At 42.6% G+C, this 20,961-nt stretch overlaps 1 protein-coding gene across 2 annotated transcripts in view; it reads right to left on the bottom strand.

The window, feature by feature from the left end:
- The window catches only part of LOC124789373 (tubulin polymerization-promoting protein homolog), a 410,640-nt gene that overhangs the window by 280,988 nt on the left and 108,691 nt on the right, over positions 1 to 20,961 (bottom strand). The window lies entirely within an intron of this gene.

Genomic DNA, 20,961 nt, shown 5'->3' with positions numbered 1-20,961 from the left:
CTTTAAATTTACTGACGTTGTAATAGTCTTTAAAAATAGTAAAATATTTATAACAGTGTAACGTTATTTATAATTACTGAAATGTTTAAATGATTGCCTAAACTAGGACTGCATACAAAACTGGAGTTATCGTGTAGTGTGTAACTGCAAGTTGTGTGCTCACTGTGTGTTATTGTTAGCAAAACTTTATAGAAATTGATTGGGCAATGCAGCTCCCGATACTAACAAACAAATACGGTCACTGCAAAATACATACATTCAGCCCCGTAGGTACTGAATCCTCTGGTCCTGTTCAAAACTGATAACTTTGGTCCCTGTGCACATAACAAATAAATGAAATTGTCTTACTGCTCAGGGGCTGGGTGTTGTGTTGTCCTAATCATCATCATTTCATCTCCATCGACGCGCAAGTCGCCGAAGTGGCGTCAAATCGAAAGACTTGCACCAGGCGAGCGGTCTACCCGACGGGAGGCCCTCGTCACACGCCATCATCATCACCTCTAAAGCAACAACGGTGGATCGCCTTATATTCTGCTCTCTCATGAAGAAGAATAAAACATACTAGCTACAGGCTCGACAGTGTGCAATGCTGGCCGTAATACTTTGAAATATACATCAAATTCTTTTGGCTGGTAAATGAAAACATTTAAGAAAAATTCGATGTCTTTAAAAAACATATGACGTGGACAGGGAGGCAGTAGTGGTTTGTATGAATTACTAACATTGACTTTTCCAATAGTGAAATTGTATTCGAAGTTAAGTTTGGCTTTTCAAAACATCTGACAATTGTAATTATATTACTCAGACAAATTACATATATTTTTTTTTTACTAAATGAAAACCTTCCTTTGCTGACGTACAAACAGTGAGATTTGTACAGCGAGTATTATGTAACATCTCTAAAAAGCATAAAGACAAATCATCAAATTACGTATACCTGGGTTAACAAATCTTAGAATCATTACAAAACGGAAATATCTAACTAGCCTATACATCAAATCTGTTTACGTACATTCTGGGGTTACTCATCATAGAACCCACTGTTACCAATTATCATCCACCTCATTTACTGTAACGCGCCGGCAAAAGGAAAGTAATAAAAAAATTAAATTCTTTACCTTAACAGCGGGAAGACTTCTACTTCCCCATTTATGTTTCTAGTAAAACATGTACTCGTAAAGCTTCTTTGTAATATCAATCCAGTAATCCTCTCTTGCCACAAATTTATATTCCGTGGAACACAAAAAGGGTCAACAGAAAGGTCCGATCTTACTCGTCGGCTTTGACCCGTGACGTAAGCGTGTTGTGGTGTGTGACGTCATTACGGCGCGGAAAACCTAATACATGGTTTGATGTACTCTTGTTTAAAGAACATGTATACGTAATATGAAGCAATTTGATGAACATATTGATCTGTAGCGTAGCCCACTTGAGGTTAGGTTGGGAGTTTTTTTTTTGGAATGCGGCCGCGGCAGCGGCCGCCTATGATTCGAAAATATTGATTTACAATACGTATTCGATGTTTTTATATCCGCCATATTGGAATTGTTGTTTATGGTCGTTTCCACGGTATTTGTGACGTCATGGGTCAAAGCCGACGGGTAAGATCGGACGCTTCTGTATTTCCCACAAAAAACTGGCACGTGAAAATTCCTACATTATAATCTAACACTTGGTGACTTTACAAAGCACACCACAAAAACTGCCTACTGCATGCTCTTTCACTCACAGACTATTACACACTCACTGCTGTGCCCAAGCGCTCTCTTCCTCCAACACTATAATCTCAGACCAGAAGCAGTATCTTTGTCTCTGCGGTGGTGCAAAGTCAGCGATCCGTTTTAGAGACCATCAGAGACATACATCGTTTACAATATAATAGTTTCATTTTAGTTTACATTACAATCATTACAATAATCGGGTGCCACATATAAGTGTACCCCAGTAGACTCCTTTCAACGTTATCATAATGGTAGTTAACGCCGGATCTTCACTTTGTTACCTTGACTCAGTTTTAATAGTTGGTGCAAACAACTAAATACACCATATAAGAATAAGAGATTATTTGTAAAATTTCTCTCCACTAACTTCTACCCATTTTTCCGGTTTTTCTATGCTGTTTCTTTTTCTGTTTACGCATTTTCTTTTGCTGATGCCTTTAATCCACAAACCACGACTCGTTTTCTGTCATCTCTTTACCCACATACGCCCGGACTTCAGGTTTCCTCTCTTCTTTGCTTCTATCGGCCGCACTGTTTATTTCATGCAGTTATTCGCAAATCCATGTTCCCCTACATATTCAATCTCAGTATCCTTATTCTTTGGCTTGATACCTTTGAAAATATTTGCTGTTTTCTCATATCTAGAAGCGAGAAATATACTAATCCTCTATTTATATCTGTTTCTGTGGGCTCAGAGAAAAACGAAAATAAATAAGAATGAGGAAATTAAGATGGGAACGATGTAGATGTTTCTAGTGGGAATACAGATCGCACCATCAGTATCTCTTTTCGTGTGTTATAAAGGCAACTACGGATGTTGTCCTAGTAACCTGCGAAATGCTGTTAACAGCACGACTTTTTTAAAATATTTGTTAGTGTTTAGTGTACTTCTTACGAAGCTAAAGCCTTATTACATAGGATGTGAATGTGACCATTGCAAAGAATGTATGGGAACATATAGCACAGATACAGTAATATCAGATGAGAGAGCAGAGTGGCTGTCGAAAATAAAAGTAGTTAGATAATTGAGCAAAAAAGACATGTGAGAATTATGTGATATAATCACCGAGCGAGGTGGTGCAAGGGTTAGACACTGGACTCGCATTCGGGAGGCCGACGGTTCAATCCCGCGTCCGGCCATCCTGATTTAGGTTTTCCGTGATTTCCCTAAATCACTCCAGGCAAATGCCGGGATGGTTCCTCTGAAAGGGCACGGCCGACTTCCTTCCCCATCCTTCCCTAATTCGATGAGACCGATGACCACGCTGTCTGGTCTCTTTCCCCAAACAACCAACCAATTATGTGATATAATCTTCTGTTTGTACGGTGGCTTCCATGAGATACTGATTTAACAGTTGGATGCCGCACATGCTGTCCGTGCCAGCAGCAACTGAATTAGTTGTGCTGACTACAGTGTGTTAAACGATCGATGATAACTCTGTAAGTTCTTGTATTTTCAATTGTGAGTATACTGATGATAGTGATTTTTATTTACTTAGTCTCTTACAACAACTTGATGGTCGCAATACCGCTTACGAGAGAAACGTGGGCGAATTAAATAACATTCTGAAGTCGAGTCGCATGGATGTGTGTGCTGTCCTTAGGTTAGTTAGGTTTAAGTAGTTCTAAGTTCTAGGGGACTGATGACCTCAGAAGTTAAGTCCCATAGTGCTCAAAGCCATTTGAACCATTTGAAGTCGAGTCGCATAAACAATCTGAGGAATTTCTGACACACACTCCTACGGAAGTGACGAGAGAAGTCACGTGATGGAAACATTTCCTTATGGTGGACGTCACATGCCGTCTGCCGCGAGGCCAACGCGAAGTCAAAATTTTCAGGGATGAGAGGGCCGTGGGTCACACTACTATGCATGCGTATTTCTTCCCACTCTCTTCTATGTGCCCTTTATAATTTCAACACCAAATCTACAGACTTCATAGTAATTTAAGCTGAAGATTCCGCATAGACATATTTTCCGAATTACACTCACAGAAGAATGGTGTTTTACCTACACACCCCATTTTTCCATGTAATTTCCCCCCTCTCGTTCTATGGCCTTCCTTCAGCGCAAAACATGGGCGTGTATGTCCTGTCGGTACCAAAGCTTGTCCTGCTGGCGGAGCCAGTGCTTCACTGTGTGAACTTCCTTTTCGGAGTGACAGATGCAGCGCCAACTGCCGAGTCGTAATGCGTCTGTCCTCGTGAGTGACGACATCATCTCGCTGCAACGTGTCACTTCTGACAGTTGTGGACGGTCTCCCGGACGGTTGCAAATCGTGAAGCTCCGCCGAACCGCCTCCTGATGACGTCACCCTCCGTGCCCAGCGACTAACTGTACTTCTGTCGACAGCAGACGCTCCATAGACTTTGGACAAGCGTTTGTGAATATTCCCCGCAATTCCCTTTACTGCAGTGAGAAATTCAATGATGGCACGTTGATTGTAACGTACATCATCTACAGACGCCATTTTGAAACTGTCCTGCAGCTGCGCTATCTGTCGGGAGTGTTGGCGCACTCACTCAGAATGGTTCAAATAACACACGTAACGTTTCGCATGCGTAGCATTATTTTTGGCTGAGAAAAAAATGCGGTGCATTACTTTCTGGGCAACCCTCGTACATTGCGCGTAAGGACGTCAAAGATAAGATACGAGAAGTTAGGGCTCTTACGGAAGCAAATAGATAGTAATAGATAGTCGTTTTGCCCTTGCTCTGTTTGTGGGTGGAAAAGGAACGGAAATACCTAGTGGAGGTACAGGGTACCCTCCGCCACGCACCGTAAGGTGGCTTGCGGAGTATCTATGTGGATATGAACGTAAAACTCAACTCTTTTATCTACCAACGCTCCTTTTTCTTTCCTTGACCTCAAAACCAGCTTAAGGCCGAATTTCAGCTAAAGTCCGCCATGTTTGCACTTCTGAGATTTGAAATGAAGTTTGCACGTTGTCACTTCGCTCTCTGGATCGTACCAGCAACTATCGTAGAATATTATTGTCCAATATTATTATCAGTCTAGGGGTGTCTATAATCGCATCTGGTCACAGCATTTTCAAGGTTGTCGTAAATGTAATGTCGATGTTTGATGTTAAGTATTTGCGAAGCAGGTAAGTGTTGTAGGAAGGGAATAGCTGAGGAAAAAAATTGGAATTTGCAAGAGATGGTCACCCGGTGCATTTCGTAGTAAGGAAAATTACCTGTAAAGATGCGGTTGCTGTTCGGCGGCACGCACCGTGTTTTAATAGCGAAACGACAATTGGCCCGAAGAACCTTCTATACCTAATTTCTGAACAATTTCTGAGCTCCAGACTTCGGATTCTCCGCAACATTTATCCGCCAAGAAATGGAACAAAATACGGAGAGGCATTTGCGCTACATCGGAAAGCAAAGCATTTGTCGGGGTGAAGGTGTTATTGCGAAATACATTTAAACGCAGTGGTACTGTATCTCTTCTAATATTGCGAAATACATTTAAACGCAGTGGTACTGTATCTCTTCTAATTTACTAAGTGCTAATTTGATACCATTTTAGTAAATGATCGCGCCGTTGAGGTCGCACCAGCAGGATGGGGAATGCGGCAGGATACGCCTGTGTGCGAGGCAGCGCATCGGGAATGATTGTAGCTTGAATGCTCATAGAGTACAAACGAGAAAGGACCTCCTGGGCGCCCTATTCGAGTATCCTGCTTGACACGACATCATCTTGCAATTAGCCATCAGTTCTGCCATTCCAATGTCAAGAGGCAACTTCGTCGCTGGGGATACATGTTCTTCACAGACGAGTCCAGATATCCTATGACGCAAGGTGATGGCCGTGTTCGTATACGGAGATTAGTGGTGAGCGGTACCTGCCAAATGTTGTCCAGGAAATCGACAGATTTCCGAGGTTCTGCGATGTTGTGGGGAGGCTTCAGTGTTGACAGCCATACGGATCTAGTCGTTGTCCATGGTCGTCTTACCGCCATACAGTACGTCGAACAGATACTGTTGGACGACGTGGTGAATGCTGCATACGGTGCTGGCCCTAAATTCCTTCTAATGCCAGGGCCTATGTGGCGGGCGTCAATGGGGATACCTTGCGAATCCTGGTCAATGAAGTAATGGTATGGCCGGCGGTGAGTCCCGACCAAAACCCATCGAGGATACATGGGACATGCTTGACAGACGTGTTCGTGGTCCTCCTGTTCCAAGAACTCTGATGAGCTCTCATTGAAGAATGGGAACTAGCACGGGGTGACCTCCGTAGACTTATACTGAGCATGCTACGTAGGTGTCAGCCACTGGTAATGGAGGGCTTACACATTACTGAAGCTCTCGAAGTCCAATGAAAACAAACCGGGATGACGGGATTAATGATTGTTTCCACTTTGTTTTCGACACCTGTCGGATATTTCAGTGCTTTTTATGAAAACCAGCGAGGATGAAATATTATTTTGTTGCGTACTTAATTTTTGAAAGGTAAAGGAATAATTTGGTAGCATATCCAGTCCTCAATTTTTACCCATCGGAGTATGGCAGACGCCCAAAACCATGTTCCTCCAATTCTTGTGAGCAGTATAACTGTGTAAAAACAGGGAAAAGAAGTGTTATCTTAATATTTCGGTTTTAGCGCAAAATGTAAATAAACAGTGATATCGAAGACCGTGATAATACTGGTTTGATGTTGATAACCAAAGAGGCTAGAATATATTCTAAGCTCCTTATTGATGACACACTCATTTCGTAGACATTCCTGCTCCATAGCTCACTACATACTTGTCAGGCGCTTGCCTCTTTGTGTATTATCTTTGCAACAACGGAACAACAACTATCTGTGGAGAAACGGATATATCAATGCGATCTCTGTGTGTGAATTAATTCGGCTGCGACCATGCATTCCTTATTTCGTGTTTTGTAGATCGACAAGAGTTTTAAAATTACGCATATCTGACTTAAATATTTTATTTGTGGCTGCTCGCAGTATCCGTTTACTTCAAAAGTTTTAGCAACTAATGTACTGCTTCGTGTCTCAGTAACAAGAATACTTGGGAACGGGGTAAGTCACTACCATTTCGTACTTAGTTATAATCCTAGTAAATCTGTATACGCGTGCAACATTATTCGTACTGTTGCATCCATCTTTGTGCTAGAATAATAAACTTAGTCGTTGAAGAGAATTTTAAAACTTGATAATAATAATAATAATAATGTTTATATATTCCGAATATTCGTTATTTGTCGCACATAGACATAGTGTCAAAGCTGTCAGCTTTGACCACTGGCAGGCCTACGCAGTGAACATTCAGATGCGCAGAATTTTTGTCATCATCGTACATTGAAATATTGTCTACAGGTCTCGCGACATCGGTACAGCGTAAGGTTTCTCAGTAAGCGCTCTGCGGATTTACACCGCCAGTACAGAAATTTGCTGTTTAAAAGTACTGTAGACTTTTTCAGCGATTTTGACGTCACTGATGACTCTCGATCCCACGTGAATAGAACCGTATTATTTTGTAAATATTTCTTTTGAGGGTAGTCTGCGCATAACAAGTTGTACACTCTGTTTACTGAAGTAGTTGTAATTTATTTATCATTAATAATTACGGGTGATCAAAGCCCAGTAATGTATTAGTGTGCCTGCTTTTAATTAAGGTAACCTTAGTAGCAATATTTTATCGTCGTTTGTTGTATCGGTGGCGTCTTACAACTTGTAAAAGATGAAGCATTTTATTTTTTGTTTTGGATCGCTTATTGATATGTAATATCGATTTAAGACGTAACGGGGAGTAGGTTCTATTCTGAATCAAAATACATTTAATCTGGCGTAGACATGGAAGCTGCTGCTGAGTGAGGTAGAGAATCTCATGAAATGGAAGAGCATATCGTGGATACGGATGGAGATAGTTGTTCCCAAAGTGTGTGTCCGTATAATCAAGTATGTACCGCTGTCTGCAGTTGAAGTATAAACTTCAGAAAGCTGCGTGCGCAAAAACTGGAACGAAATTTCTTGCTTTTGCAGTAGCAGTACTCTAGAACTAAATAATTATTCTATTTATCAGTAGATTGATGTGTATCGCATTATGTATTGCAGCTATGCAGATCATCTTCAGTTAACGAAACATTTGATATTTTGTGGAAAACTGATATTTTGAGACCGGTGCTGTGTACAAAATACAAGGTGATTGTTGCAAAGAAGAAAACATCAACCAGCCATTGTTAATAATGCTATTAATTTACACAAATAGTGCCTTTCCCGGTTTCGAACCGACAAGTTCATCTTCCGTCGGCTGTTCACATTTAGAATACATTTGTTGTTGTTTACATTAGATGTCGGCTGTTTTCCTCTCCTGCGGCGAAAGTTTTTTGAGGTGTTAGTGCCTACAGCAAAAACACTATGTGAAGAACTGCTGTTTGTCGGCAGCTGTAGCTAATCACCAAAAATTTGAACATTTCTCTAATGCAGAACTGTTATAGTTTTACGTTACTTACGTCTAAATTGTTGTTATTATGTTGCACTGCTGACTGCTCGTGTTCATGAAATAGTAAAAAGCATATAAAATACTTTTTTGATATTTAGATGTACACATAGTGTAGAACGCCACACATATGCTGAATAGCTTTTGCCACATGGAAGACTGTATACAAAGCTGGCGAAATCACAGATAAAACAATGCCAAAGAATTCCTCTCTCAGAGATGTTGCGATAAGTACATTTATGTCATACGTTATTAAGTAGTTACAGAGAATAATAGGCCGTTTCTCAGATTTTTTTTGTGGGACACCACCACCCCAAGGAACATTCATCACAAGGAGGGAAAAAACAGTTAACTGGTGTAAACAACAAAAAACCAAAGGCGAACAGCCGTCTGAAGATAAACATGCGGTTTGAGACCGGTAACGGCGGTATTTGTGTAAACAAATAGGATTATTAACAGTGACTGTTGCTGTTTTCTTCTTTGCAAGAATCAACTTATATAGCGATACAATTATTTTTATCGTGCTGAATTACTCATATTGCTTATCTATTATTTTCTTTTTATTTATAAGGTACATAAATTTCCCGAAACGCCCATTTTCCCGCTGGTGCACCAGCAAATAAAAATTTATAATACTTGCTAGCCAGAGCACATATAGACATCTGCGTTTTACGTTTAATGATTAGAGTCTTAGCGCCATAAATTCTTAATTTTTCCACGTTATCTCTATATTTCGTATTTTGTAATATCCACCCCAGTATGAGGACGAATACGTCATATTAATTACGTGCGCAAGCCTCGGTAGTGTTCAAAGTCGACGGATTCTAACATCTTGGATTTGTCTACGGCATCTAGACATAATTCCAATACCGCCCACAAAGGTTCGAATATATTCAAGTGCGGGGACTGTGCTGGTCAGGGAAGACGCTTCAGTTCAGTTGCATGCTCCTCATACCACGATTGTACTGTCCGGCCTGTGTGAATGGGTGCATTATCGTCCTGAAATATGGCATCATTGTTGGTGAACAACATTTGAATCATGCGGTGCACCTAATCACCTAAAATGTTCACATAATTGTTGGCTGTAACACGGCCTTTGAGAGTAACGATGCACAATACCATGTTATGCCTGCCCACACCATCACACTTCCACCTCCATGCGTAATCTTTGTACTCAAGTAATCAGGATTGTAGGTTTCTTTTGGCGTTCTCCAGACGTAAATCCGGCCCGATGTTGGAAATAACAAAAACGTTGACTCGTCGGACCATTTGACGTGTTTCCACTGACCAGTCGTCCAGGATTTATACTCCTGACACCGTGTTTTACAATTCTTTGCGTTGGTTGTCGTCACAAATTTATCCGGGGTAGCTGCTCGTCCATGAATATTTGCTTTATGGAGTTCTCGACGGACAGTGTCGATAGATACGGGGTCTTGAAAATGTCTTTTGGGGTCTGCAGCCACTTTAGCTGTCGTAGTTTTGCGTTGTTTTACACAATTCGTGTTAGCGCATAACGACCTATGTCATTTATTTTTTATTTACGCCCACTATTACGTTTACACGATGATGTTTTTCCATGTTTCGTGTAGGCTGTCATGACTGTTTAAACAGTTGCTCTTGAAACATTCAGTAAGTTGGCTGTCTTGGTTACTGAGGCTCCAGCTAATCGGGCTCCCACAATCTGTCCTCTTTGGAATTCTGTTAGGTCTTTTATTGCACTTCTACCTCCGAATGCAAATACGAACAGTGCACTACTCGTAAACAACCTGCACTGATGCGTAGTCCGTACTGAACACGCACAGTCCAGCGTGACACGTGCCTTACCATCGTTGTTGACCATCAAACACAACCATCCCATTACTACCACTGTTCACATTATTATGCCTATCCCCGTATATGCATATGTCAGCCCTGATGGACCTATTCAACTCCCCGTGTCACAACAGATTCGGCTGGATTACGTTCCAGGTACATCCAATACAGTTCCACGTCTCATTAGACACCACAGATTTACGTCCAGTGCAGGTGATAGCTTCATAACCCTAGAAATCCCAACGCATTTTCCATAGCGCGCATTACCAAGGGAGGAGAAGGGGGATGCTACTTTTTGCCCTTAAAAAACAAAATACACTACTGGCCATTAAAATGCACCAAGAAGAAATGCAGATGATAAACGGGTATTCATTCGACAAATATATTATACTAGAAATGACATGTGATTACATTTTCACGCAATTTGGGTGCATAGATCCTGAGAAATCAGTACCCTGACCAACCACCTCAGGACGTAATAACGGCCTTGATACGCCTGGGCATTGAGTCAAACAGAGCTTGGATGGCGTGTACAGGTACAGCTGCCCATGCAGCTTCAACACGATACCACAGTTCATCAAGAGTAGTGACTGTCGTATTGTGACGAGCCAGCGGCTCGACCACCATTGACCAGACGTTTTCAATTGTTGAGAGATCTGGTGAATGTGCTGGCCAGGACAGCATTCGAACATTTTCTGTATCCAGAAAGCCCCGTACAGGACCTGCAACATGCGGTCTTGCATTATCCTGCTGAAATGTAGGGTTTCGCAAGGATCGAATGAAGGGTAGAGTCACGGGTCGTAACACATCTGAAATGTAACGTCCACTGTTCAAAGTACCGTCGATGCGAACAAGAGGTGACCGAGACGTCTAACCAATGGCAGCCCATACCATCACGGAGGGTGACACGCCAGTATGACGATCACGAATACACGCTTCCAATGTGCGTTCACCGCGATGTCGCCGAACACGGATGCGACCATCATGATGCTGTAAACAGAACCTGGATTCATCCGAAAAAATGACGTTTTGCCATTCGTGCACCCAGGTTCGTCGTTGAGTACACCATCGCATTCGCTCCTGTCTGTGATCCAGCGTCAAGGGAACCGCAGCCATGGTCTCCTAGCTGATAGTCCATGCTGCTGCAAACGTCGTCGAACTGTTCGTGCAGATGGTTGTTGTCTTGAAACTGTCGCCATCTGTTGGCTCAGAGATCGAGACGTGGCAGCACGATCTGTTACAGCCATGTGGATAAGATGCCTGTCATCTCGACTGCTAATGATACGAGGCCGTTGGGATCTAGCACGGCGTTCCGTATTATCCTCCTGAACCCACCGATTCCATATTCTGCTACAGTCATTGGATCTCGACCAACGCGAGCAGAAATGTCACGATACGATAAACCGCAATCGCATTAGGCTACAATCCGACATTTATCAAAGTCGGAAACGTGATGGTACGCATTTCTCCTCATTACACGAGGCATCGCAACAACGTTTCACCAAGCAACGCCGGTCAACTGCTGATTGTGTATGAGAAATTGGTTGGAAACTTTCCTCATGTCAGCACGTTGTAGGTGTCGCCACCGGGGCCAACCTTGTGTGAATGCTCTGAAAAGCTAATCATTTGCATATCACAGCATCTTCTTCCTGTCGGTTAAATTTCGCGTCTGTAGCACGTCATCTTCGTGGTGTAGCAGTTTTAATGGCCAGTAGTGTAGTTAATTTTTGTTGACCGCTTTGGGAAAAGATTCATTACACATTTTTCAAACCAATATTTATTTTTTAATGAAAGAGCATTTCTTGAACCATTTTTCTTCATAGTGGCCACCATTGCTCAGACATTTGTCATAGCGACCAACTTATCTAAATCCTCTTCATAGAAAGATGCCACCATTGGAGACTGCCACTGATGTGTAGCATTTTTTGCGTCGTCATCGCTGTCAAAGCGACTACCTCCAAAATCAAAGCATGTGTTACTCAAAAGGTGCGAGATCGCGGCTGTACGGCGGCTGCTCAAACTGCTCTCAATCGAATTGTTAACTATGGTTTTGAGTGATTCCAGCAGAATGTGGGGACGTGCGTTGTCATGAAGCAAAACAGTGACATCACTCAGTATTCCTCGCCTTCTATTTCGAATTACGCGCCGAAGTTTTCTCGGCGTTTCACACTATAGTACCGCATTGATGGTTTCATGTCTGGGAAGGAATTCAACAAGCATAATGCCCCTGTCTGTTCCAGAACACAGTGCACCTGATTTATTGTGCTGACAATATTGTTTCGAATTTTTTGCTTCCACTCCACGGACTGTTGTTTTGATTCTGGAGTGACGTGAGAAGTACTTCATCAACGGTCACAATTTTGTTCAAGATTTCTTCTCCCTCGTCACTCTAGCAGGTATGAAATGTTAAAGTACTGCAAAGTCGCTTCGCTTTGTGGACATCCGTAAACATTTTCGGGACCCGACGGGGAAACAATTTGCGAAAATTTAAGCCATTTATGACAATCTCATTCAAAACAGTTTTTTCTTATTGTGAGCCTTCTGTTTTCATGAATTTTCTTATTTACGTCCTCAGCGAAATCATCAATGACAGCAGAAGGCCTTCCACCCCATGCTTCGACCATCATTGACTGTCTCACCCGCTTGCTCACCATTTCATCAGTCATTACATTTTCACCATAAATCTCTTCAAATGGGCGGTGAAATTCAGCTGGCTTAACATTATTTGCGATCAAAAATCGTGTTACAGAATGCACTTCGAAGTTGGCGGGCTCAGAGATTGTCTTAAACATTTTGAACGATCACTAACGAATGTACACACGACTCAATTCTGCTATAATGGAGTTATGGCAAGATAATAAATCAGAGAGACGAGTGTGAATGTGTGGAACTGTGGCACTAGTGCTGCGGTGGCGGCAGAAAGAAGCAGTAGAGGAAGTTGTGGTAATATAGCCCCTGCAACAAATGTTGCCCCACTTAATATCTTAGTAACATTTAAACGAACTCTAGTGGTGATAGCTGGAACTAGTCTACTAGTGTCCTCAATGGCCTGTACAAGCGCTGGAAGCAGGTTAGTACAGTGGTTGAGTGACAGTGAGGTTATATTTTTCAAGCTCCTGTTCAAAACTTTGAGAGGTATGTGAATTTCACTTTATTAACGTACCATTATTGATTAATACTTAGATGTAAGCACCATGGATACAACCTAGAAAGTATTGGCAACAGTTTCAGATAGATTAAAAGGTGTGATATTATTTCGTTTTTAAGTTGTTTACACGAGTTTACAAGGTGTAGGTGACTGTAATATGGCCCCCATTGGTGCTTGTAATGTGGACCCCGGAGTCCATATTATAAGCAATCCGTAAAATGTTTTTATTTTTGTTTTCAGATGCCTAGTACTAATCTGGCATCCAAACCAATACTCAAAAGGCAGGTGTGGGATAAAAACAAAATGCGAGAGGCAGTGTCAGCTGTCGTAGGCAAAACGAAGGGAGTTAAAAAAAAACACGAAACATTTTGCTGTCCCAAAAACAACTCTGCGCCGGTATGTGTGTGAGGCTAATACCTCACAGATGGCAGATGTTGAAACTAAAATGCTTGTAAGAAATCCAGATCTACCAGCAGCCACAGAAAGTGAACTAGTGGATTACTTACAGTATATGGAGGCCAAATTCTACGGGTTTACTCGTATGGATGTTCGAAAAATGACCTACCAACTTGCAGTTAGGAATGGAATTGCAACAAACTTCAGAAATGAAATTGCTGGAAGGGCTTGGCTTGACCATTTTCTTCGACATCATCAAGATAAGCTTCAATTAGAAAGCCAATTGGAACGTCGTATGCTCGACCATAACTTTACCCGTGAGAGAGTAAACTCATTCTACGACTTGCTACAAGCTGTATACCAGAAACATAAATATCGAGAAGGTCGTGTATGGATAATCGACGAAACAGGCCTTAGTGTAGTTCAGACTAAGATACCGCAAGTAACTGCAAGCAGAGTTAAACGCCAAATTTGATCTCTGACTGCTGCCGAGTGTGGGTCTCTAGTAACGGTCATCTGTTTGATGAGTGCAGGAGGTTCTTATGTTCCCCCAATGTTCATATTCCCGAGAACGAATATGGCAGATGTTCCTATGAAAGTTGCTCCTCCTGGGTCAATTGGGAGAGCCCACCCATCTGGTTGGGTTCAAGCAAACCTCTTCTTGGACTGGTTGAAAAACAAAACCACCAGAGACTTTGCCTATTCTACTCATCCTTGATGGTCATTTGTCCCATGTAAGGAAAGATGTGATTGATGTGGCAAGAAAAAACTTCATCACCATTTGGTCACTGCCTTCACACACAACATACAAACTGCAACCCCTGGATCGTACTTTTACGGGTGCACTTAAGACTCACTACAGTGACAATATTCGCCAGTGGATGCTCCATGAAAGCAAACCTGTTGGACCCTATGATATAGCATATCTCTTTGGCAAGGCCTACCGTCCGCAGCTCGTGGTCGTGCGGTAGCGTTCTCGCTTCCCGCGCCCGGGTTCCCGGGTTCGATTCCCGGCGGGGTCAGGGATTTTCTCTGCCTCGTGATGACTGCGTGTTGTGTGATGTCCTTAAGTTAGTTAGGTTTAACTAGTTCTAAGTTCTAGGGGACTGATGACCATAGATGTGAAGTCCCATAGTGCTCGGAGCCAAGGCCTACCTCCGGTGTACAACCGGCATTAATGCAGTAAATGGGTTCAGGAAACCAGGAATTTATCCCTTAGAAAGAAATATATTTCAAGATGATGAATTCATCACTGAGGAAGAAGTCCCGATTCCTGCACCTGCCGACCAGCCGAAATGACAGGAACCAGAAAAGAGAGTTCAGACTGAAGAGGACATTGATGCTGTTGAAATTGATGTTCATGAGCCTATTAAAATTGTATTTAGTGTGGCTCCAAGGGATATCCATCCCATACCTAAGAAGATGAAAACATCCACTCGTGGCCGAAAACCGTGTGTTGCTAGTCTTGTGACAGGATCTCCATATAAAAACGAATTAGAAGCTTACGTAGAAGAGAAAAAAGTTGCAGCTAATCTTCGTGGCTGTGGACGCGGACGAGGGAAATTAACAGCTATCAATACTTGACTTACATCACAGCCATCTTGTTCTGGAACCCAAATCGAAACTCGTAGTAGAGGGCGTGGTGCATCTGGTAGTGGAAGAGGCGTTAGTAAGAATAGTAGACAGTTAAAGAAAACTTTGATTAAGCAAGAAGAAATGAACAGTGATGACTCAGATTGTGTTGACGATGATGTCATGGGGCTCTCAGGTGGTTCTGGTGATTCTCCATGTGACCTTCTGCTTGATGAACTCCAGTCAGATAAAGACGATGCTCTTTGCCTATTCTGTGATAGGAAGTTTTCGAATGATCTTGGTGAGTTATGGGTGCAATGCCTAATGCGCTCTTTGTGGGCTCACAATGTATGTGCGGGGGTGGAGAAAGAGGACTATGTTTGTGAACTCTGTCGCTCGTACTGTGCTACTTTGAACTTTTATGGTTTTATATTTCATAATAAATACGTATTTTAATTAAAAAGCAATTCTTCGTTTTTCTTGCAGCAAAAAATCCTTAAAATATACTGGGGTTCATATTACAAACACCATGACGGCCAAATTAACAGCATATCTTGTTCGCAGTCAAATTTATTATCTTTGGGAAACAAAATAACAATAAATATATTCTGATATTGTAAGGAATTTAATCAATATAACGTCTTAGTTAACTGTCAGTAGAGTATAACTATATCAATTAAGGAACTATTATTGTATTAGTGTACAATATTTGATTGAAAAACTAACTGGGGGCCCATATTACCACCACTTCCTCTACTTACTTTCTGGACATGCCTCGTATCTTTTAGCACACCCTTAGCAATACCAACGCATTTTCAATAACGTGTACTACCAAGCTGGGGATAGTTTATGACCACCACAAAAATAAATTTAAAAATGCAAATTTCGTTAAATGTTGTTGACGTTTGCTCACAACATAGCTTTTAAAGAAATATTGAGGTGTAATAAAACCCTGAACCTGAAGATACTGAATATGGCATTCATAGCAAAAACCATCCGCTGCTTAGAAATTTTTGGAATGACATTTTCAGAGGCTTTACTGGTCTCTTACAAATATGATTTAATGTATACAGGGTGTTACAAAAAGGTACAGCCAAACTTTCAGGAAACATCCCTCACGCACAAAGAAAGAAAATATGTTATGTAGACATGTGTCCGGAAACGCTTACTTTCCATGTTAGAGCTCATTTTATTACTTCTCTTTAAATCACATTAATCATGGAATGGAAACACACAGCAACAGAACGTACCAGCGTGACTTCAAACACTTTATTACAGGAAATGTTCAAAATGTTCTCCGTTAGCGAGGATACATGCATCCACCCTCCGTCGCATGGAATCCCTGATGCGCTGATGCAGCCGTGGAGAATGGTGTATTGTATCACATCCGTCCACAATACGAGCACGAAAAGTCTCTACATTTGGTACCGGGGTTGCGTAGACAAGAGCTTTCAAATGCCTCCATAAATGAAAGTCAAGAGGGTTGAGATCAGGAGAGCGTGGAGGCCACGGAATTGGTCCGCCTCTACCAATCCATCGGTCACCGAATCTGTTGTTGAGAAGCGTACGAACACTTCGACTGAAATGTGCAGGAGCTCCATCGTGCAGGAACCACATGCTGTGTCGTACTTGTAAAGGCACATGTTCTAGCAGCACAGGTAGAGTATCCCATATGAAATCATGATAACGTGCTCCATTGAGCGTAGATGGAAGAACATAGGGCCCAATCGAGACATCACCAACAATGCCTGCCCAAACGTTCACAGAAAATCTGTGTTGATGACGTGATTGCACAATTGCGTGCGGATTCTCGTCAGCCCACACATGTTGATTGTGAAAATTTACAATTTGATCACGTTGGAATGAAGCCTCATCCGTAAAGAGAACATTTGCACTGAAATGAGGATTGACACATTGTTGGATGAACCATTCGCAGAAGTGTACCCGTGGAGGCCAATCAGCTGCGGATAGTGCCTGCACACGCTGTACACGGTACGGACACAACTGGTTCTCCCGTAGCACACTCCATACAGTGACGTGGTCAACGTTACCTTGTACAGCAGCAACTTCTCTGACGCTGACATTAGGGTTATCGTCAACTGCACGAAGAATTGCCTCGTCCATTGCAGGTGTCCTCGTCGTTCTAGGTCTTCCCCAGTCGCGAGTCATAGGCTGGAATGTTCCGTGCTCCCTAAGACGCCGATCAATTGCTTCGAACGTCTTCCTGTCGGGACACCTTCGTTCTGGAAATCTGTCTCGATACAAACGTACCGCGCCACGGCTATTGCCCCGTACCAATCCATACATCAAATGGGCATCTGCCAACTCCGCATTTGTAAACATTGCACCGACTGCAAAACCACGTTTGCGATGAACACTAACCGGTTGATGCTACGTACTGATGTGCTTGATGCTAGTACTGTAGAGCAAGGAGTCGCATGTCAACACAAGCACCGAAGTCAACATCACCTTCCTTCAATTGGGCCAACTGTCGGTGAATCGAGGAAGTACAGTACATACTGACGAAACTAAAATGAGCTCTAACATGGAAATTAAGCATTTCCGGACACATGTCCACATAACATCTTTTGTTTATTTGTGTGTGAGGAATGATTCCTGAAAGTTTGGCCGTACCTCTTTGTAACACCCTGTATATACTGAAGTGGTGAGCGAAAATTTGTACCAAGCCCAGCAATCAAATCTAAGTCTCCTGCTTACTATGTAGGTGCGTTAGCCACTAAGGCACCTTGGCGCACTGGTTCAGCAACCTCCACGATTTACCCTGGCACGCCTCCCTCCTCGATCCAAATTCTCACTCCCGCTCCAGTCCAATACTGTTCGTGTCTTGCGCGGGGAATTTGAAGTAGACTGGGGCGGCAGTGAATTTGGATCGAGGAGGGAGGGGTGCCAGGGTAAACCGTGCAGTTGTGTGAGCCAGTTTTCCAAGGTGGCTCAGTGCCTAACTCACCTGCCTATTAAACAAATTGTCCAGGTTCGATTCCTGGGATTGGTACAAACTTTCACTTGCCGCTTCGTCTATATACATAAAATATATTCATTAACTTTTTGAGCAAAGTTACACTGAAATTTAAAACATTTATGGAATCTGGTAATAATTAAATAAAAACAATAAATATTTTACAACAGTTTGAAATACAAAGTAACTGACTAGATTACAAATTTCAAATGGTGGGCATAAAGTACTCTCTCCCCAGCCCCTTGGTATTTTGAGGGCTAGCCCACAACTGCAGGAGCTGGTTTTCTGTGTCTCTGGTCGACGTACTTATTTACTTCCCATTCGCCTGCTCTACGCCACTCTTTTCCGGAAAGTAATGCACCGCACTTTTTTTCTCGTCCAAAAACAATGCTACGAATGTGAAACGTTTCGTATGCATTATTTGAAGCCTCCTGAGTGAGGGTGCCAAGTTTTCGTCACTGATAGCTTAGCTGCAGGACAGTTTCAAAATGGCGTCTGTAGGTGATGTACGTTACAAGCAATGTGACGTCATTGAATTTCTCACTGCACAGAAAGAAACTGTGGGGAATATTCAGAAACGCCTGTGCAAAGTCTATGAAGCATGAGTTGTCGACAGAAGTAGTTAGTCGCTGGGCACGTAGGGTGAGGTCATCAGAAGACGGTTCGGCGGAGCTCCACGATTTGCAGCTGTCGGGGAGACCATCCACGGCTGTCACACCTGACATGTTGCAGCGAGCTGATGTTGTCATTCGTGAGGACAGACGCGTTATGACTCGGTAGTTGGCACTGCATGTGCAATCAGCAAAGGAACCGTGGATGCAATTATCTGCGTTCTTGGATATTCAAAAGTGTGTGCAAGATTGGTCCCACGGTGTCTAACGGTGGATCACATATCGCACAGAAAAAACATTTGTCTTGACTTGTTGTAAGGTTTTGAAATTGAGGGGGAGGCCTTCCTGTCCCGGATTGTGACAGGTGATGAAACCTGGGTTCTCCATTTTGAGCCTGAAACAAAACGACAGCCGATGGAATGGCGCCATTCCCACTCCCCACATAAGAAAAAATTCAAAGCAACTGCTTCCGCCGGTAAGTCATGATCACCGTATTCTGGGACTGTGAGGGTGTGATTCTCAGTGATGTCATGCCAAGATGCGGTACCATTAATTCAGAAGCACATTTTAACACATTAACAGAATTCAAGACGCCACAGCAACCCGGGAGATGTTTTGCTGCAGCACGATAACGCTCGGCCCCATCACGTTTGAGGTCTACTGAACACATCGCAAAACATGGTTCGACACAGCCATGACCTAGACCCCTCACTTGCTTGGGCCATTAAATGATGCCTTTCGTGGAAAATATTTTGAGGACGATGAGGAGGTGATTCACACAGTGAAGCACTGGGTCCGCCACCAGGACAGGGATTGGTACTGACGGGGCATACACGCCCGTGTTCCCGCTGGAGGAACGCCATAGAACGGGGTGGAGACTAAGTGGAAAAATGGAGTGCGTAAATAAAACACCATTCTTTCGTGTGTGTAATTCTCATTATGTTCAATAAAGAATTGTCGAAGAAAAAAAGTGCAGTGCATTACTTTCTGAACTACTCCCGTACAATCGGAACAGTATTATTCATGTTCCGTGTATTTATGCTGCCACAGCTATTCTTACACAGCTGGCAATTGAAACTGAGTGTAAGACACGTCAAGTTACCATGAACTATACCACATATAATGCGTTTAGATTATCGCTTGATACGGCTGCAGATCCGAGAAGACTATCTTCAGTTGATACACAGGGAAAGTCTACGTAGTCACAGTGTACTACATACATGGATATGCAAATGATCAGCATTTTGTCGCAACTGCACAAAGTAAGCACCACTAACTTTGTCTGCATTCTGTATACAGGTCGATTCAGAAAGAAAGAACAGATTTCAGTTACTTATTGCAGACAAACTACGAAAGACAGAAACACATTGCGCATGTCACTGTAGAGGAATGAACAAAGCCTTATGTTCGCACACACAGTGTATCATACACACAACATGAGCACCATGCATTGCCCATGAAACATCGAAACGGCAGTCTGTTTTATTCCACGCACGATTCAACGGATACCTTTCTGTATGAACCAGCATCTTCAACAGTTCGACTTCTCAGCTCTTGACGAGTAGCAGCCGTTGGAGGAACAAAGACACAGTCTTTTATGTAAGCCCACAGAATAAAATCGTAAGATGTGAGTTCTGGCGACCTGGGAGACGAAAAGCAATGAATTAGATCTTGTCCAGCTCCTCCAACCCAACGTTGTGGGTCGCTGTTAAGATAACGCGCACATGAAGGTGAAACTGAGGCTGGGTACCATCATACATAACAATGAAATCAATGAATTCTTCGTGAAGCTGAGGAAACAACCAATTTTGCAGGATGTCCAGGTATGACATCCAGTCACAGTTTCCTCCGCAAAAAAAAGGGCCCTACATTTTGTGAACAGGATCAACACAAAACACATTCAATTTTGGTGATTCTTTCATGTTCGACGACGCTGCTAGGATTTTGTGTTATCGAAGTTCTTACATTATGGCGGTTTACTTTACCCGATAGATGAAACTTCGATTCATCCGAAAAGATGAGTTGTTCGGAAAAAGTGCAGCTGCCGTATTCTGGAGAACTGGAATACAAAATTCGTACCTTCTATTGTGGTAGCCGGGACGAAATTGCTGCAATAAATTCGGCTTGTAAGGCTTCATATGTAGGCGCCGTTTCAGAACACCCCACATCGTTGTTTGAGGAACATGAAGTTCCTGGCTTGTTCGTCTTGTGGACTTCGGAGGGCTCGGTGTGAACGCATCTCGGATACACTCGATATTTTCTTCAGACTTG

The sequence above is a fragment of the Schistocerca piceifrons genome, chromosome 3 (genome assembly GCF_021461385.2).
Source record: "Schistocerca piceifrons isolate TAMUIC-IGC-003096 chromosome 3, iqSchPice1.1, whole genome shotgun sequence".
NCBI lineage: Eukaryota > Metazoa > Arthropoda > Insecta > Orthoptera > Acrididae > Schistocerca > Schistocerca piceifrons.
The sequence above is the reverse complement of the archived record's forward strand: the minus strand, read 5'-3'. Positions and strand labels throughout refer to the sequence as shown.